Here is a 17,140-nt window from a genome sequence, read left to right on the forward strand (position 1 = left end):
TACGTGAACGCAGGATTGCACGAGAGGTGTTGCCACCGGTTGAACAGACGTCTGAACCTATGCAATGTGATAGAGTTTTGTCTAAGGCGCAACGTCAGGAGTTCAGAAGGTGTAATAAGCTGTGTTTTTTCTGTGGAGATGCCTCGCATATTATTTCTGTTTGTCCTAAATGAGAGAAACGCTTTGCACACACGTTTTCTGTTGGTGGTGTTCAACCTAAGTTTCTTCTGGCAATTACTCTGATCTGCTCCCTGTCCACATTTTCCGCCAAGGCTTTTGTGGATTCAGGAGCAGCGCTAAACCTAATGGACTTGGATTTTGCTAAACGTTGTGGATTTCCGATGACACCCCTGCAGACGCCTATCCCTTTGAGGGGGATTGATGCTACTCCTTTGGCGAAAAATAAACCTCAGTTTTGGACCCAGGTGGTCATGCGGGTCGCCCCAGACCATCAAGAAAATTGCAGATTTTTGGTGTTGCATGGGCTGCATGATGCCGTTGTTCTGGGGTTTCCCTGGTTGCAAATTCATAATCCAGTTTTGGATTGGAAATCTGTGTCTGTGGTGAGTTGGGGTTGTCGGTGTGCCTTTAGTGAGGCTCCGTTTTTTTCCACCTCTCCTCAGTCGCATGATGTTCCTGACTATTTGGCGGACTTTTATGATGTACTTAGTGAGAATGAGTCTGCGTCCTTGTCTCCCCATAGGAGTTATGACTGTACAATTGAACTGAGAACGGGGTGTAAATTTCCCAAGGGTCGGCTCTTCAATTTATCTGTACCCGAGCACGAGGCTATGCAGTCCTATATTAAGGAGGCGTTGGAGAAGGGTCATATTAGACCATCCTCTTCACCCTTAGGTGCTGGTTTTTTTTTGTGGCCAAAAAGGATGGTTCTTTAAGGCCTTGTATTGATTATCGTGCCCTCAACAAAATTACTATTAAATATCAGTATCCGTTACCCCTGATTTCGGATCTATTCTCTAGAGTTAGAGGTGCTTGCTGGTTTACCAAGCTTGACCTCAGAGGGGCATATAATCTTATCCGCATTAAGCAGGGGGATGAATGGAAGACGGCGTTTAATACTCCGGAGGGACATTTTGAGTACCTGGTGATGCCTTTTGGGCTCACTAATGCCCCTTCTGTCTTCCAGTGCTTCATGAACGATATTTTCCGAGACTTTGTCGATACATTTTTGATTATCTATCTGGATGATATTTTGATCTTCTCCAAGGATTGGGATTCTCATGTGGAACATATTCGGACTGTGTTCCGGATCTTGAGGGAGAATTCCCTGTATGTCAAAGGATCGAAATGCCTTTTTGGAGTACAGAGGATTTCATTTTTGGGATTTATTTTGTCTCCGTCAACTATTGAAATGGACCCGGCCAAGGTACAGGCCATTTATGATTGGGTTCAGCCCACTTCTTTGAAGGCCCTCCAGAAGTTTTTGGGTTTTGCTAATTTTTATCGGAAATTTATAGCAAAATTTTCTAGTATTGCCAAGCCATTGACTGATCTGACTAAGAAGGGTGCTGATGTGTTGAATTGGTCTCCGGAGGCTGTTGCTTCCTTTCAGGAGCTGAAGCGAAGATTTACCTCCGCCCCGGTTTTGCGGCAACCTGATGTCTCACTCCCGTTACAGGTAGAGGTGGATGCTTCTGAGATTGGTGCAGGAGCTGTTTTGTCCCAAAAGGATCCTGTAACATCTAAAATGAATCCCTGTGCTTTCTTTTCCCGAAAGTTCTCTCCATCTGAACGTAACTATGATGTGGGGAATCGGGAACTGTTGGCCATGAAATGGGCATTTGAGGAGTGGAGACATTGGTTGGAGGGAGCTAAACATCAAGTTGTGGTCCTCACTGACCACAAGAATTTGATTTACCTAGAGTCGGCTAAACGCTTGAACCCTAGACAGGCTAGGTGGGCCTTGTTTTTTACACGTTTTGATTTTGTGGTCTCTTTTCTTCCTGGAACTAAGAATGTCAAGGCAGACGCCCTCTCTCGGAGCTTCTTTGCTGATTCTCCTGTGGTGACCAAGCCTGCTACCATCCTAGGTGAAGGGGTAGTTCTTTCTGCGATCTCGCCCGATTTGAGACTTGCTCTGCAAGAGTTCCAGGAGGACAAACCTGAGCGTTGTCCCAGTGGAAAGTTGTATGTTCCTGACCAGTGGAAGAAGAGAGTGATGTCTGAAGTTCATTACTCTGCATTGGCTGGTCATCCAGGTATTTTTGGTACTAGAGACCTGGTGAGTCGCCCTTTTTGGTGGCCCACCTTGTCTCATGATGTCAGGAATTTTGTGCAGTCCTGTGGGACTTGCTCCCGGTCTAAATCTTGTTCTCACTCTAGTGGGTTGTTGATGCCTTTGCCGGTCCCCAGGAGGCCATGGACCCATATTTCAATGGATTTCATCTCTGATATGCCGGTCTCTCAAAGAATGACTGTTATTTGGGTGATTTGTGATAGGTTCTCTAAGATGGTTCATCTTGTACCACTCCCTAAGTTGCCGTCTTCCTCTGAGTTGGTGCCCCTGTTTTTGCAACAGGTGGTTCGCTTGCACGGGATTCCTGAGAACATTGTGTCTGACAGAGGAGTTCAGTTTGTGTCTAGATTTTGGAGGACTTTCTGTTCCAAGCTGGGAATTCAGTTGTCCTTCTCCTCTGCTTTTCACCCTCAGACCAATGGGCAGACAGAGAGAACAAACCAGGCCTTGGAGTCGTATTTGAGATGTTTTATTTCCGCTGATCAGGATGATTGGGTTGCATTTTTGCCCTTGGCCGAATTTGCTTTAAAAAATAGAGCTAGTTCTGCCACTTTGATGTCACCTTTTTTTTGTAACTTTGGGTTTCATCCTCGATTTTCTTCAGGGCAGGTGGAGCCTTCTGTCTGCCCAGGTGTTGACACTGTGGTGGAGAGAATGCACCAGATCTGGGACCAAGTGGTGGATAAGTTATCTCTCTCCCAGGAAAAGGCCCAGCGGTTTTCCAATCGACATAGGACCACTGGTCCCCAGTTTAAGATTGGTGATATGGTGTGGTTATCATCAAAAAATATTGCTATGAAGGTGGCTTCTCCTAAGTTTAAGCCTAGATTTATTGGACCTTACAAGATTTTGGAGATTATTAATCCGGTCTCTTTTCGTTTGGCTCTTCCTGTCACATTTAAAATCCATAATGTGTTCCATAAGTCCTTGTTGAAGAGGTTTGTTGAACCAGTTGTTCCTGGGGTGGCACCTCCGGACCCTGTATTGGTTGAAGGTAACATGGAATATGAGGTAGAGAAAATACTGGATTCCCGACTGGCTAGACGGAGACTCCAGTATTTGGTTAACTGGAAGGGTTATGGTCAGGAGGATAATTCCTGGGTCTCTGCCTCTGATATTCATGCCAAAAGATTGGTGCGTGCCTTTCATCGGGCTCACCCTGATCGCCCTGGTGGCGTGGTTGAGGGTTCGGTGACCCCTCCTCAAGGGGGAGGTACTGTTGTAAGTTCATTTTCCCCTTCGTCACTGAGGTCTGGTGAGCTCCCTATTCTGGTGAAGGAAGGTAGTGAGCCTGATTATCAGGCACCTGAGCCTAATGAGGATGACTGGCTGAGTGGAGTCTCGGACTGGATATAAGGCTGCCGACGCCCTTCTGCCCTGCGGGTGATTTCTCTGTGGACTTCTAAGAGACCAGTCTGATTCCTGCTCCCTAAAGCTAAGTTTTCTGCTTTGCCTTTTAGCATTTGTGTTTTGTTTTTGTTTGCCTTGCTTTTCTGTATTCTGCCATTCCCTGCTGGGGTGAGCTGAATCTCCTTTTGCCGGTTGCTCTGTCTTCAGAATATTCCTGAGTACTGACATAGTCTTTTGAAGCCTAGCGTCTTCAGGGCCTTTTTCACTGTCAGTCTGTTGGTTCTTTTTTTCATAGGGTTTTTCACGGATTGCAGACAGCAGCCTTCCTGTCCTTTCCTATCTAGTTAGCTTGGGCCCCGTCTTTGCTCAGTCTATCTTTCTGTCTGTGTTGTGTTCTTTCTTCTTGCTTCACCGTCATTATATGTGGGGGGCTGCCTTTTGCTTTGGGGTCTGCTCTGGGGCAGTTTAGATTTCCCTTTCTGTCTTTCGGTTATTTAGTTCTCTGTCTGTGATTGAGGGGTCTAGGGCTTCGTAGGAACCCCCCACGGCTACTGCTAGTTGTGTTGATAGGTTCAGGGGTCTGCAATCCGATAGCTGCCAACCTCTCTGGTTTTCTGGACTTAGCTAGCATTTCTGTTTTTTCCTCCTAAGGTGACTCAATCATAACATTGATGGTAAACTCATAGTTAGACAGCCGAGTCATCAATTGCTGCTCCAGTGCACCTAGTTTTGCAGTTTCCAAGTGAGTCAACGGGTTGCTGTCCGTGAAGATGGTAAACTTGGCTGAAGCTAGGTAATGCTTGAATCTTTCAGTCACAGCCCAGACTATGGCGAGGAACTCCAGCTTGAAGGAACTGTAGTTGTCAGGGTTCCTTTTAGTGGGACGAAGCTTCCTGCTGGCATAGGAGATCACCCTTTCTTTGCCATTCTGTACCTGTGACAGTACTGCTCCAAGTCCCACGTTGCTGGCATCAGTATACAACACAAATGGTTTGTCATAATCTGGGTAGGCCAGAACTTCATCCCCTGTGAGAGCCATCTTCTGTCGAGTGAAGGATCTCTTCAACTCCTCATTCCATTCAAAGGTGGAACTTTTCTGTTTGGCCTTCTTGGACTGCCCCACCAGAAGATTTTGCATAGCAGTGGCTTTCAGTGAAGCCCTTGATGAACCTTCAGTAGTAGCCTACCAACCCAAGAAATTGGCGTACTTCATGGAGGTTGATGGGATTCGGCCAGTCCCAGATGACTGTGACTTTGTCAGGATCTGGTGCCACACCTTCTGCACTCACAACATGACCGAGGTACTGTACCTTGGGCTTCAGGAGGTGGCATTTGGAAGGCTTCACCTTCAGGCCAAAGTTGGACAAGGCTTCAAACACCTCAGCCAGGTGCTTCAGATGGTCTTCGTAAGTCTTGGAGAAAACAATGACATCATCAAGGTACAACAGGACCGTCTCAAAGTTCTTGTGTCCCAGGCAGCACTCCATCAGCCGTTGAAATGTTCCTGGGGCGGTGCAGAGCCCGAATGGCATATAGTTGAACTCACAGAGACCCATTGGGGTGGTAAATGCTCTTTTCTCCTTGTCTGCCTCTGCCACGGGAACCTACCAATACCCACTAGTGAGATCTAAGGTGGAAGAATAGTTAGCAGTTTTAAGTGCAGCTAATGACTCCTCAATTCTGGGTAATGGGTAGGCATCCTTATGTGTAATGCTGTTAATTTTTCTGTAATCAACACACATTCTCATTGTGCCATCCTTTTTCTTTACAAAAACTATTGGGGCTGCCCAGGGCTACAACTGTCTCTGATAACCCCTGCTTCCTTCATCTCTCTCAACATACCTTTGGCACATTGGTATTGTGTTGGGGGTATAGGCCGGTACCTTTCTTTAATGGGTGGATGATCTCCAGTGGGGATATGATGTTGAACCCCCTTTCCCTTCCTAAAATCTAGGGGGTGTTTACTAAATACCCGCTCATATTCCTAGGTCACTCTGTAAACCCCATTTTTCTGGTATGAAGGTGTGGAGTCAGTTCCCACCTGCAGTTGCTGGCACCACTCCCCCAGCTGCTTGACAGAGCCATTGTCCTCCACCTGGTCGGATGAGACCAAGGGCTCTGCTGCCTGCATTGCATTGTTAATGACAGTGAGCAGCTTAGCAACTGTGGCATACCGAGGTATTGTGGCCTCCTCCTCCCCACAGTTCAGAAGGCGTAGAGGTACTCTCCCTTTACGAACATCAACTACCCCTCTGGCTGTCAGGACAGTGAGCCTGCTATCAGAGTACATTGGTTCTACCATTGCCTGGTAATCTTTTCCTCTGAGGCCTATGGCTGCCCGACACCAAATCAACATTTCACATCTGGGGGGTATTGCAATGAGGAAAGCATCACTCACTCAGACGCTGACAATTTCTCCGCCAGAGAGTTCTACCTGCTGTCTTTGCATCAGGGCCTTGATCTCCTTCTGCAGGATTCGTTGTTCACTGGAACCAGCAGTCTCAGCCACCTGTTGCAAGACAATAACCTCGCAAAGACAATTTTCAATTCCCTTTGTACCAAGAGTCATCATGGGATTACATTCTCGTCGATCAATATCCACAACTATCAGACCTTGAGATTTTAACTCTACTCGACCCACTTTAACAGTAATGTCTTTACATCCCATTTGCGGTAAAGACTGACCATTACTGGCAACTACTGTGAGTTCATCACTTGGGCCACGGGTAAGTTCAGAGTCAACTCAATACCGCTTGTAAAGGATATATGGCATAGTTGTCACCTGGGAGCCAGTGTCCAGCAAAGCGTTCATGGGGATGCCGTCAATCACCACTGGGAGGATCGGTCGTCCTCCAACATACTTGGCTCGCCAGTTCCTTGGGCCTTGTGGTCCTACTCCTGGGGGTTGGCCCTCTGCCCCAGGAGTTGCTCGTTTAAATAACAGAATCTTGCAAGGTGACCTGCCTTGTGGCAGTGACGACAGATGGGACGTCCGTCCTGGTCATAGCGATCGTTGTTCCTCCCTCGGAGTGGCGGGGTTCTCCTCTTCCGGAGTCACGGGACATCCTCTGGACTGGAAGCAAGCTGGATCTTCTCCTTGGAGGACACCTGCAGGGACTGTACTGTTTTAGTAAGTGCAGCCATCCCTTTGGTCAATTCCTGGACCTGAAGACGCAGCTCTTCTGTTGGATCTTTATCCAGAGTCTGTGCATCAGCCTCCACAGGGATGGAAGGGAAAGATGTTGCTTCCTGGTGGTAGGTGATCGCTTGGCACATGGTGGGCGCTGGACGGTTGACAGTTGGTTCCTGCAGCACCCGGATAGCCCTGTCTTTGAAATCAGCAAAGTCTAGATCAGGGTTCTGTAGGGCTATAATGCGCAGCTGTGCTCTGTGGGTGCTGGATAAGAGTCCTTCAATAAACTGCTCCTTTAACAGTCCGTCTCCATCTTTCACACTGTCGGGGTCAATCTGCTTGACAGCTCGCAGCGCCTCCTGCAGGTTAAGAGCATAGTCCCATATACTGTCCTGCACTTTCTGTTTACATTCAAAGAATCTCATCTTGATTTCAGCAGCAGTGCGGGTGTCAAAGGTGCTACTTAGCTTAGCCAGGATCTTTTTAACAGTCTCTTTATCAGTGTCCTGCCAGGCTTTTACTTCTCTCTGTGTTGCACCTGTTAGCTGCCCAATCAGGATGTTCACCTTCTGGCTTTCAGATAGAGGACACACCTCAAACAAACTGCACAGTCTCTCTTTAAATTCACTCAGGGTATGGGACTCCCTTGAATACTGCGGTAGCCAGGATGCTCCTGGTATGTGAGGCATAGACAGCGGCATTATGGGGACCGCTGCAGTGGGCGCTGTTTCTTGCGGTGCCCTGGAAGCAACCCTGGCTGCTGGATTCAGCGGCGCTGTGGGGTCTGCGGGGGCATCCGCTGCTGCATTGGCATTGTCCTCAGACATTTTTTTCCCCCCTAGTTAACGTGGGCCAGGCCGCGGGGTTGCGCTGGCTTACCGGATGCCGCTCCTCGGCTGGATCCGGGGAAGCCGGAACTGCAGGCCGCGTGCTCTTCTGCTTTCGCGCTTCGCGGCTGGCTCTGCCCACGAAGGCCTGCCCCCTTTTCTTCCCACGCGCACCAATCAGCGGGATAATGGCGGCAATGGCGCCAATTTCGCACACAGTCTATAACACCAAACACAGTCTCTGGCACACCGGACCCGGGGATACCGGGCTCCGTAATCCTGTTCGTGACGCCAAAATGGGTCGCCCTCCCGGGGCTGTCGGGTACTCGGTACCGGGCCAGTCTCTCAGAGGGGATTGTCACAGCAGCAGTGACCCGGTCCATGGCCCTGGGCGCCCATGTAAAAGGGGTTGAGTTGGGAATAAAGTTTATAAGTTGGAAGAATGTCTCAAGTGGGGTACCACAGGGCTCTGTCCTGGGCCCTGTATTGTTCAACATCTTTATCAACTATTTAGATGAAGGAATTAAGGGTAAACTGATTAAATTTGCTGATGACACAAAGCTAGGAGGGATAGCTAATACTAGAGAAGAGAGAGAGAGGATTCAAAAAGATATAAATAAACTGGAGAAGTGGGCAGCAACTAACAGAATGGTTTTTAACAGGGAAAAATGCAAAGTACTACATCTGGGCAATAAAAATGTAAAAAGCATATACAGAATGGGAGGAATAGGGCTAAGCAACAGCACATGTGAAAAAGACTTGGGTATACTAATAGATCACAGACTGAATATGAGTCAACAGTGTGATGCAGCAGCAAAAAAGGCAAATGCAATTCTAGGATGTATTAACAGAAGCATACAGTCTAGATCACGTGAAGTCATTATTTCACTCTACTCCTCTTTGGTCAGACCTCATCTGGGATACCGTGTCCAGTTTTGGGCACCACATTTTAAAAAAGACATCAACAAACTGGAGCAAGTTCAGAAAAGAGCAACCAGAATGGTGACCGGTCTGCAAACCCTGTCTTATGAAGAAAGGTTGCAGGATTTTGGATTGTTTAGTTTGCAAAAGAGAAGACTGAGAGGAGACTTAATAGCTGTCTACAAATATCTAAAGGGCTGTCACATTGTAGAGGGATCAACTTTATTCTCATTTGCACAAGGAAAGACTAGAAGCAATGGGATGAAACTGAATGGGAGGAGACACAGATTAGATATTAGAAAAAACTTTTTGACAGAGTGATCAATGAGTGGAACAAGCTGCCACGAGAAGTGGTGAGTTCTCCTTCAATGGAAGTGTTCAAACAGAGGCTGGACAGACATCTGACTGGGATGATTTAGCGAATCCTGCTTTGAGCAGGGGGTTGGACCAGATGGCCCAGGAGGTCCCTTCCAACTCTACGATTCTATGATTCTATGATTCGTGACGCCACCTGTGGTGTTCGGCAAGGGAGGTGTTAAGCCGACGCTGCAAGCAGATCCTCTGGGACACATGGTGTAGTGCAGCAATGATGTTGTAGCCCTCCACAGTAGGGCTGTTGGTCCCAGGGCAGTGTAGCTGAATGTTTAGGAAGAGGGTGCAGTGTTTGGCACAGAGATGTAGCAGTGCTGAAGAGGTTGCAGGAAGGAGGCAAGGACACAACAGGGTGCAGTTTATTTACCTTTACTTGGCAAATGCAGTCCAGGGTCCTGATTACAGATGGCACAGGAGCAGGCTAAGCTGGAAGCAACTCAGGGATCTCTCTATCAGATGGATTGGGTAGTCTCCTTCCTAGCGCTGGCTTGAGGTACATCCAGTACTGTGTTACACCCAAGTTCCTCCTTTTTATCTTCTCTAAGAACTACCTCATATGGCAGACAGCTGTAGCCCTCTATCTCTCTTGGCTCACCCGTTGCTGTTGTGCCTCCGAGTCTTAGTTGGGAAAAGAGCATTTACAGCTTCCTATTCCTCTGGTTTCTGTTGCAGGACCTTCATTATCCATACAACCGTGGAGACCAGGCTCCAGATCATGCGCTATCACTGGGAGGGAGCTCTCTATCTTCAGCTCAACCTCCAGCTTCTCTCCACACGTCTACACTCTTTGCCCTCCTCACACTAACTCCTAACTTCCCTTCCTGGCCCTCAGAGAGCACTCCTCCCCCAATTCTGGTTCAGAGCTCCCTCTACTGGCCTGGAGTGGGAACTGTGTTGCATGACATGGTTAACTGTTAGAGAGACCCTTCATTGCCTCCAAGCCTGACATCACCCTCCCTGGAGGAAGGCAATACCACTGTGGTGACCATACTCCTGGGGGCGCCACACACACACTTCCTGTATTTCAGTATCCTCACCATGCCAATCTTCAGCCTCTTCAATGGAAGTCATCCCTGGATTACCGCTGCTCTCTGTTCTTTCAGCTCCAACGATGACATGTTGACCAGTGACCAGTGTGTCTTCTGAAGCTTTTGATTGGCTGCAGTGCTCACTTGTCATCACTAGAGCCCAGCTAACACAGTGAACCAGGAAAGACTTGGTAGGAGAGCAGCAGAAGGTAAGGTGATGAGAGAAGTGATTTTTTTTTTTGGTACGAGGAAATCGCTGCACATTTCTAAATAATCGTCAGCAAAGAATACACAACTAGGATTTAATTGCAGATTTTGACTTCTCTATTAAACTCAATAAGTAAAATCCCCAATAAATCCTTGAGTTTTTTTAATGCTTCATTCCCTTGCCTTCTACTGTGTTTCTCAAAGAGTTTTCTGTGCAAAATATAACATTTCCTTGTTTACTTATTCTCAAGTGTTACTATCCTGCACTACCTCCAGCAATACATTATTCATTTCTTCCTCCCTGTAATAATAAAAAAATGACTCTGTTGTTCCAGTCTACACAGCAAAGCTGGCAAGTGAGCTACAGATGACAGAAATCTACCACCAAAATTGCTCACTATTCAACTATTTTAATGGGCTTCTTTCCCCAGGACTTCAGCGAGCAGGCCATTTCCGTGGGGGCCGCAATTGCTCATGAGATTGGACACAACTTTGGAATGGGTCATGACGCCAGCAAATGTTCCTGCTCTGCAGATTCCTGCATCATGGCACAATCTGTCAGGTGAGGATATTAGATGGGAGTTTCATTAGTAAATCATCAAAATTCCAATTGTCAACTTAAATTTCCAGGATTTACAAGAGTTAGTGATACTGCCTTAGGCCGGGGTCAGACGTGCGAGAAACTCGCACGAGTCTTGCACGTCAATACCCAGTCCTGCCGCCGGCACTTGGGACCGGAGTGTGCGGCTGCATGTATTTCTATGCAGCTGAACACTCCGGTCCTGAGTGCCGGCGGCAGTGCCGGATATTGACGTGCAAGACTCTTGCGAGGTTCTCGCAAGTCTAACCCTTTAGATCTTTGGAGTGTAGAGTAGATTCCTGGTTTGAGTATAACTGTTTTTCTTATTTTCTTCCTATGGTATCCGCTGTCAGTTTTTTTTAAACAAGCTGGAAAACATGTTTAACAGCTGGAATGGAGAATGAAGCTAAGGTCTTATTTAAAACTAAAGTTTCATTTTTCCGGGGGATTCTGCTCAAAATCAGCCTGAAAAAATGGCACATTAAATGAACATAATGCACAGTAATGTCAAAACGAAATTGTAACACTCATGTCCAGACTGGTTGGAGTGAGCGCGGATTGTGGCCCCACTGAGCTGAAAACTAAACTTACCCTGGAGGTGCATGACTAAGCAGCTACTTTGGTGTTCACTGGAGCCTCTAGTGGTGAGGTCAGGCTTATGTGGCAGGTAGTTGCCAGGTACCACTCCAGTGCTGCTTCTGGCAGTAGCAACTGACCCCCGTGGTACTTGACACTGGAACGACAGGTGCAGGCAAGTACTGTAGATATGCTGTCTGGCTCAGCTGATGTATAGAAAGGCAAGTGCTGGTGAGTACGGGTGATGTACAAGCCAGCATGGATGACACTTTGGCAGGGAGACGGGCACAGCTGACACTCTGGCTGCAGGCAGGTCGGCACAGTTCAGACTAGAGGGACAGGAACAGATTTGGGAAGGAGTGGGACGCAGGCAGGTACGATTGGGATACAGGAACGGGTGGGAACCTGTTCAGACTGGACTGACAGGAGCTGTTTCAGGAAGGACTGAGACACAGGCAGATACTGCATGAATAGGGGAACAGATAGGAACCAGTTCAGACTGGACAGACACAAAGCTGCAGGTGCGGAACAGTTGCAGAGCCAGGGGTGTGGCACAGGAGCAAAGTAGAAGCAAAGTCACAGGTGCGGAGCAGAAGCAGAGCCGCAGGTGCCAAGCAGAAGCAGAGCCGCAGGTGCAGAGCAGAAGAGACAGGACCAGATTCACACAGGTACTTACAATGAAGTAGCAAGTGTACACAAAGATCACTAACATTGTTCAGAGACAACAGAACAGACATAAATACTGGTTCAGATACTGAAAGTTTAAGGAATGGGTACAGGGACAGACACAGCAGGGAAGGGAAGGATCCAGACTAGGATACAAATTGGTAAGGATAAGTCCTAATTCATACAAGAACAGACTCAGGTACAAGTTTCAGGCCTGGTCACTCAGCCCCAGGAGTGGCAGAAACAGCAACAGAGAGAGAATGTTGCTCAGGCATCTTCCCATTGGTGGAGATGCCTTAAGCATCAGATGCCTCTTAGCAATAGGCTGGGGACACATTAGGAATGCACACACTGTCTCATTAAGAATCAGGAAGGGCGGGCGCAGCTGCCCTAAGCATATAGCCAGGAAGTATGCACACAGCAAGCAGAGGACACGTGGATTACAGCATACAGTAAGCAGAAGAAACTACTCACTGCATGGCCAAGAATGGTGAGTAATGGGGAATGGGAAGTGCTGGCAGCGGATTACTCACGATTAGTGTTGAGCGATACCATCCGATACCCTAAAATATCGGATCGGATGGTATCGGCCCGATACGAAAAAAGTATCGGGTATCGCCGATTCCGATACCGGAAGTCCCATTCAAGTATATGGGACTTCCGGTATTGGAATAAGAAAAACCCTTTTCTGTCCTTGTACAGCCTCTCGGGGGGGTGTACGGACCTTCCGGGGGTCTGTGCCGACTGCCCGGGGGTCTGTGCGGACTGCCGGGGGTCTGTACCGGCCTGCCGGGGGGCTGTAACGGCCTGCCGGTGGTCTGTACTGACTGTCCGGGAGTCTGTGCAGGCTGCGGGGGGCTGTGCCGGCCTGCCGGTGGTCTGTACCGACTGTCCGGGGGTCTGTGCAGGCTGCGGGGGTCTGTACCGGCCTGCCGAGGGGCTGTGCCGGCCTGCCGGTGGTCTGTACCGACTGTCTGGGGGTCTGTGCAGGCTGCGGGTGTCTGTGCAGGATCGTCCGATGGGACTACAAGTCCCATCGGGCGATGCCTGCTACCATGACGGTGATTGACACATTAGCCAATGATGGGACAGTAGTAGTCCCATCATCTGGCTAATGTGTTGAATGTAAAAAAAAAAAATACATACTACATATATACTGCATGCATGCAACATGCATACTACATATATACCACATATATACTACATGCATGCAACATACATATATACTACATATATACTACATGCAACATGCATACTACATATATACTACATGCATGCAACATACATACATACTACATATATACCACATGCATGCAACATGCATACTACATATATACCACATATATACTACATGCATGCAACATACATACTACATATTGTGGTGTAGTTACGACTGTGTCGGCTAGGGGGCGCTGTGTGGGTGTCCCAGGACGGGTGTACAGGCACATTCAGTGTGGTAACAGGAGCAGGGTCCTAAATGACCATTGTGGGTCTCAAGGTGGGTGGCCTTGGGATGCAGGCTCCAGGGTGTATTGATCAGCAGAGGTACTGCTGATCTTTCTGTTACACTGTGTCAGGGAAGCCTGTGTGTCTATACAACCTTTGGTGATGTCATAGCCATGTGATCCCCTGTGGGTGTGGTTACAGGGCTATGTAATTGAGGTGTTTGGCACATGTGAGAGAGTGGAGTGAGTCTGTCTGAGTGTGGACAGACTTCCATGTGTCCAGGTGGGACACTACAGAGAGTGTATATGGGGAGGACTACAGCTCCCAGCATGTGCTGAGACTCTCAGTCCGAGTCTGAAGCCACGGACATTTCTGTTCCTTTGCCTGAAGTGAAGGTTACATTTCAGTGTTATGCTGTCTATGGTTTATGGAGTAATAAACCTGGTGAAATTTTAAAGGAACGTGCCTCATGTTTGTCTCCCGCTGCACCTAAGCGAGTCAAATCCCTACAATTGGTGACAGACTGCGGGCAGCGACTCCCAGAAGCACGTGTGGCAGTGCTGGCGATTGTGAGCCAGGAGAGCAGACGGTCTGACAACCGTGAGTAATACTGACCGAGGTCAGAGAAAGTGACTGTATTAATATTTGTGGGATACCTCTGAGGAGAAGAGGCGTCCAGGAACCTGTGTGGCCGACACAGGTAACAGACAGGAGTCTGTGTTGCACTGACCAGGGTCAGTGAGAGACTGTGTTCCTGGAGGGGTCAGTGAGCAAGGTCCTGGAGGGTCAGTGTTGGGAGGTTCTGGGAGAGGAATCGGATCCCTGGAACACGTGCTATGACCTTGGACCTGATGAGGCGTGTGTTGGGCAGTCTCAGGTGGAGACGGATGTCCTGAAGAGCACCCGCTGAGCCCCTGGACCTGGTGAGGCTGGTGTGTTGGGAGACCCTGGGAGGAGGGTCGGCTCCCTGAATAGCACCCGGTGTGCCCTGTGTGTTGGACGGTCTCAGGTGGAGGCGGTACGTCCTGAGTGGCACACGAACAGGACATGTGAGAGACTGTGCATGTGTTTTTTTTTCTTTTCCTCTGCAAAACCTGAAGGTGCTTGCTGTGGCTCAGTGGGGTCACGAAGGTCTCGCAGCACAGGGACCTGGTGTTTTCTTTAAGGGATCTGCCCTGGGAGCATTGGTGGCAGACGCTGTCTGTCTACACCATCCTGCTGCAGCTTTATGGCATGTGACTAAGCGGATACAGTAGTTGTGGCTTTACACAACTATTGAGGGTGAGTACCCTGTATTATTGCTGCATAACCCATTATACCTGCACTGGTAAGGCCCTATGGGCGCACTTTTGTGGCTTTTTTATCTTTGAGGGTGACAAGCCGCTTCCAGTAACCCGGCGGGGTTACGAAGGTGACAAGCGGCTTCCGGTGGATCGGCGGGTCCACGAAGATGGCGCAGCAGGAGCTGCAGTGACACCAGCCGCTGTGTATGTGTGTGAACAGCAGCCGGAGGTGCCGGTGATCAGTGAGAGCAGGAGCTGTGGTGGTGCCAGCAAAGACTTGTGTGGTATCGTTAAAAGACAAACTGTACTGTGTGAACTGTGGCCTAAGAGGTTCTGCAGGACGGACATGGGGAAATCCCAAAAGGGAGTGGTAACCCAAAAGGGGGCGGTGACCCAAAAGGGAGTGGTAACCCAAAAAGGGGTGGAGTCCAAAAAGGGGGCGGTGACCCAAATTGGAGTGGTAACCCAAAAAGGGGTGGAGTCCCAAAAGGGGGCGGTGACCCAAATTGGAGTGGTAACCCAAAAAGGGATGGAGTTCCAAAAGGGGGCGGTGACCAAAATTGGGGTGGCAACCCAAAGCGGGGTGGTGGTCCAGAAAGGGGCCAAGTGTGAAGAAGTGACAGCACTGGGTGACTCAGTAGGTATGTCTGGAGTACCGCAGTGTATGTGCAGGTCTTTTTCAGAATGTGGAATATCCTTTCCAGGTAGTAATGATGGGCCACAGATGTGTACAGTGATGCTGCACCGGGAAGGAGCCTTTGGTCGGCTGGACTCAGAGAGTCAGGTGACTCTGACAGGAACGCCTCTCGTTTTCTCTCTGACCGAGAAAAACGTCAGGGTTCGCTGTAAACACGGGGTCACGGTGAACTACGCAGTAGACACAGTAGTGTTTGAGGGGACCAAAGGTGGTGAGTGCCAAGGTAGAGGGATACCACAGGACTTAGTCTATGCCTGGGAGAGGGGCCGGGACTTTCTTTTGTTTGATGACGTTTGGTCTGACAATGGAGATGCTTCGACTGTGGGGCCAGCGGACACTGAGACAGTGACGGCTCCTGACATGGACAGGTCAGAGGTAGAACTGACCAGAGGAAGAAGTACATCTGCCCAACTGACGGACCTGACGTCTCGTGATAAGACAGATGGTGGGCTGGGAGATGAGACTACTGGACTAGACACATTGGTGCTGGACGGTAACTGGAGGGTTCACTCGACTGGTGTGACTGACCCAGTGGTACCCTTTGATGATATAATTAAAGAGGTAGTGGTGAGACACGTGCTGGCCAAAAGAGAACAAGATCATGAGATACAGCTGATAAAGGAGACTGTAACAGAACATGTCGAACGGGAAAGAGTCCTAAGGCAAGCAGCTGAGCACAGAGTGGATGAGCTGGAGAAGGAAGTCTCTGAGCTCAGAGGTCACCTGTCAGCATGTAAAACCATGAACAAGACCCTGTTGGAAGATATGGAGGTGCTCAGAGAGGCCCAAGAGAAGCATCAACAGGAGATTCTCAGGAGAGAGGATCAGCGTCGCTACCTGGCAGAGGAGCGAGATAAAGTTCTGCAAGAACTCAGTGGAGTAGTAAAAGGTCTTCTGCAGAAGAAGTGGATGGGTGAAGACGTACAGCGGCCGTGCCCGACTGATAGCAAGGCAGAACTGCCAAAGCCCATCTTGGAAAAGGGTCCTGAAGACTGTAAATCTCAGGAAGATGGTGAACCAAGAGCTGCACAAGACAGTCACCCGGTCTTGGCAGATACCTTGAGGGAAGTGTCCGTGGGGAACCCAGAGCCATCTGTCCAGGATGAGAGCAAGTCCATGACCTTCAAGTGCGTGATGGAGGTACCCGAAGACGTGCGAGAAGCGTGTGCCAGCGAAGGTGTGCATGAGACTTTTAAAAAGGCAGTAAAGGCCTATAGTGTGAGCTGGGCACCAGAAACAGACCAGTTGGTGATACTGGCAGAAACGGAAGACACAGAGAGAAGGGTGGCTGTCCTGAAGGAGATGCACCTACAATGTCTCCGCACGAAACAGATGCTCGTGGAGCGTAATAGGAAAGCCGCTCGACGTCTGGAGCTTGCAAGGGAAGCACAAAGTCGGCTGGGCTTTGTGGAAGACATAATTCCGGTACCCAGAAATCTGGTGGGGAAAGTCGTTGGCAGACTTGGAAAGGTGATGCAGGAGATGGTGAATCGATCCTGTGTGAAGAGAGTGAGGATCCCACCTGCTGGTGAAATCCAAGTCGTTATTGAAGATGACATGGTTCCTGTCATTGTGGTTGGTTCGGTGGAAAGCATTGGGAAGCTTCGCATGCTCCTGGAATATCGGGTAGCGTACCTGAAGGAGATTGAGCAGATAAGACAGGATCGACTGCAGATGAATGAGCAGATAGAGAACGTCAGGTGGCGTCCACCTCCAACCCAAGGTGTAAGGACCCGAAGGGATCCTCCAAGGAATGAAAGGACAGGTAGTCGAAGGCAAGAACGTCGAGAGTCCGCA

General features: G+C 49.0%; 1 pseudogene; it reads left to right on the forward strand.

The window, feature by feature from the left end:
* LOC141060855 (zinc metalloproteinase-disintegrin-like VLAIP-B) overlaps positions 1–17,140 on the forward strand; it is a 176,698-nt pseudogene that overhangs the window by 91,221 nt on the left and 68,337 nt on the right.

This window comes from Dendrobates tinctorius, unplaced genomic scaffold, assembly GCF_039654945.1.
Source record: "Dendrobates tinctorius isolate UK_male_01 unplaced genomic scaffold, ASM3965494v1 ptg000245l, whole genome shotgun sequence".
Classification (NCBI taxonomy): Eukaryota; Metazoa; Chordata; class Amphibia; order Anura; family Dendrobatidae; genus Dendrobates; species Dendrobates tinctorius.